General features: G+C 31.6%; 1 long non-coding RNA gene across 8 annotated transcripts; it reads left to right on the forward strand.

Moving 5' to 3' along the window:
- Positions 1 to 643: 643 nt before the first annotated feature.
- On the forward strand, positions 644 to 3,265 carry LOC111883934 (uncharacterized). 8 transcript variants are annotated; one of them, XR_002847544.2, is made up of 8 exons: positions 644 to 1,244; positions 1,368 to 1,676; positions 1,837 to 1,917; positions 2,067 to 2,163; positions 2,233 to 2,324; positions 2,395 to 2,638; positions 2,799 to 3,052; positions 3,204 to 3,265. It is a non-coding gene; the product is annotated as an uncharacterized LOC111883934 (long non-coding RNA). The 8 variants fall into 8 exon arrangements; XR_002847546.2 differs by lacking the exons at positions 2,233 to 2,324; positions 2,395 to 2,638 and having other exon boundaries at positions 1,365 to 1,445; positions 1,609 to 1,676; XR_002847541.2 differs by having other exon boundaries at positions 2,233 to 2,638.
- The last annotated feature ends 327 nt before the right edge of the window (positions 3,266 to 3,592 follow it).

Here is a 3,592-nt window from a genome sequence, read left to right on the forward strand (position 1 = left end):
TTGAAAAATATAATCCTACTGTTGGAAAAGGAATCATAAATCACTAATTAAATTAAAATATACATCGGTCATCATGGTTTGCTGAAAACTACACCTCCTAGTTGTCCTTGTACGGACTAGTGGTATTCACCTAAAAATAATACATTTGACTAGTGGTATTCACCTAAAATAATACATTTACTAAAATAGTTTTGACTTTAATATTTAATTTCTCATATTTAATTAGATTGTTTTTAAATATAAATTGGGTGTAATTAATTAACTAATTAAGTTACATAATTCTATAAAACAAAACAACAACAAAAAAAAAAAAAAAAAAAAAAAAAAAAAAACACCAGCGACTTTAAATTTATGGAATATTTTGTTATGTATTTTAGATCTGAATATTTCGTTATGGGTGGCTTAAAGAGGCTATTTCGTTATGGGTGGCTTAAAGAGGCTATGAATAATTTTTATATCTAGACAAATATTTCTTAATATTATATGATCATTGGACTATTACTTTTCTTAATTTGTTTCTCATATCACTATCACTATTCTGTTCTTTATACAGGATTTTTTTATTCATTTTAAATTCATGTCTCGATTCGATGTGATTATATATACATACTAATTTTGAAGTACCACATGAACAGGATTTTCATCTGATTGGACCAAAACCAATTTCTTTTTATTTTTTATTTTATGATCGGTCCTCCACCGCCGTTGCCTCCAATAAGATCGTAGCTTCCACCGCTTCTTTTTTACTTCTCGATCCTTCAATCAATCACCGCTCACTTGATCTTCCCTCGCCGCTCCACTGTTTTAACCTCCACCGCCTCATCTTCTACTATTGCTTTCAATTTCATCTCTCAAATCGATCCGTCTTCCACTGCTTCGAAGTCGATGTTGCCTCCTCTCCTAAAAACCTCCAGCTTGTCGAACCTTTCTCTCCCATGTCGCACCTCGCACCATACAAACCGGTGTTCCTCGAATTCCCATCTTTTTAGTTATCATCGTCAGCGCCTTTGGTATTGTGTGTTATGTTCAAGTCGTCTAACAAAGGAGACTGCGCAAGATTCAAGCTCTCAATTTTCACAGTTGCTGATGTGCCCCCCTTTCTATCAGAAGCGTCAACATCAACTAAACCCTAGATCGATTTGATACCTATGCCTATGCCTGCCTCTTTTTACCAGTGTCGGCCCCGTCCGAGGAAACAACGACAATACATATTGATTGCATCCGGGATGACAGGACCAAGAAAGGTTTAGCGTGGGTTTTTTTTTTCAAAAAAAGTGACGTCGGGTTTTTAAATATAAAACACATCCTTCTATCCGATTTGGCATTCCTTTCTCAATTTGACAAACATTACGTTTCAATTTTAGCAGGTGTATCGCATTTTAGTGTGCATGGAGTATCGAAAGATTCATATTGCCTGCTTCTTCGTCACTTCTAATAAGATATTGGTTCTATTTTTCGCTCTGTTTTCCTAAATACTAGATGAAGTTCGCTTCTTTTTTTTTATATGTTCAACGTTATGATTTTGGGATTCATAACAGAAAGATGGATAATAAAAATAAGGTTGCAGGTTTTTATTGATGACCGATTTTTTTTTTTTTTTTGTTTAAGGATTCAAAGGGAAGTCTCCACTTGGAAATTTGAAGATTAATTCAAATCATTACCAAAAACGACAAAAGGTAAGTTGCCTTCACATTTATATTTTTTCCAACGGTAAAATAGGTTTTCATTTTTGTTTTTTGGATTTCTGTAGCTTCAAATCTATCTTAACATTGATTAGTAGATGACATTTATGTTTTACTATAGATTTTGATCTTCCCCCTTAATTCATATTTACAGTTCTGTTAGATTTCATTATAATTGTTTCGCACTGAACCAATGGTTAAGAGAGTTTGGCTCAAGAGCAATTGAAAACATACAGTAAGTTTCTACACATGTTCCCATTCTTTTTTTTTTTTTTTTTAAACTAAAAGACCAAAATACCCTTATTGTATATATTAAAATAAATAAAAACACAAATTCAATTATACACATTTAAATGTTTGAAAGCTAACAACTTATTTTGTTAGTGGAACATGAAGTTCTGGAAAAAGAGATTGGAAGACTGCATGCATAATAATTGTTATTGCACGACTTATAGAAGCAGGTTTTTCTGTTGGGACAGAGGTATGTGTCAAAATTTATGTTAATTTCATTATTTCCTTTACATTGTGTTGGCTGCTTATTGGGTTTTAGATTTTGTTGACATTCAATGGGGGGAACTTCATTGGCATTTCGATATAAATGAGATTTACGAAGTCTTGAAGTTAGTTGTACCATAAGTCATGGTATTTGTGCTTATGAAATTCTTATATATTCTTTTAAACACTTTACTACTTATTTTTTTCCTTAATCTAGGGGCAATCGGGCAATAGGCAAATGATTGGTTCCAAACACTTGGTTGTTATACTAAGGGGGTGTTTGGATAGGAAAAAAAGAGGTGTTTATTGCTTATTCCCATAATAAGCTAACTTTGAGTGTTTAAATATGCTAATTTTAATAAGCATCTCTCCCCATGCTTATTGCTTATTGCTTATTCCCACCACAAATAAGCTAATAAGCAATAAGCTAATAAGCTAATCCAAACACCCCCTAAGTAAAGGTTAGTTGGTTTTACTATTTTATATGTTTGTTCAAATTTTTTACAGTTGATACGGTGATATGTTTATTTGACATAGTATGTAATTTTATTAAACGTTTTTAATAGAATGATGTACTTTATTTGTATTTTAACTTTTTTTTTTTTTTACTTTGGTTAACAGATTTATAGTGAAAAAGAACATTGCAAAGTCCAATTCAAATGCAGCTTACTACTAGCTACTATAAATACATCCACCTTTCTGGGTATAACAATCTATAGATGGATCGATATATATGAAACTGAAAGCATTTTTTTGGTCAGCGTCTGGACCATTTTTTACGTTGGCGCAGTTTTGGTGAAGTTCACTCTTTTGGTATTAACTCAAGATCATTCTGAGTGGAATAGGTAGAAGTTGATACTGAGATAGATTATAAGGTGCTTACTTAACAATAATTGGGTTTATAACGTTTTTTCAATAATTGGCATCTTATGAATATTTTTTTGTATTGATTGTTATCGTTACAAAATTCTTTACCAATCTATTTACATAATTTTCTTCTTACTATATCATCTTTCATTTTCATAGGGGATGGAAATATTACTTACTGGCACAAAAAATTCTAGCTTCACTTTTGCTATTACCAGGCATGTTCGACATCTTCTAAATAACATTTTTTTTTCTCAATTTGTGCTTACAGTATTCTATTTTTTACAGATTTACGGGGAAGCAAATTTTGTCCAGGCACACATGACTTTTCTCCAACTGATTTTTTGCACATTTATACTATAAATCTATAATTCTGTCACCTATTATTTTGAGAAAAAGTTAGTATATGTATTAATGACTTTAAGTTCAAATTGTCGCCTACATTTCATCAACATAGCGATAAGATGACAATCAAAAGATGAAATACTAGAACATCTGAATAAATAAAACGTTTCCCTGTTTACCGAAGTGTCTCATATACTAATACT

Source organism: Lactuca sativa, chromosome 7 (genome assembly GCF_002870075.4).
Source record: "Lactuca sativa cultivar Salinas chromosome 7, Lsat_Salinas_v11, whole genome shotgun sequence".
NCBI classification, from domain to species: domain Eukaryota; kingdom Viridiplantae; phylum Streptophyta; class Magnoliopsida; order Asterales; family Asteraceae; genus Lactuca; species Lactuca sativa.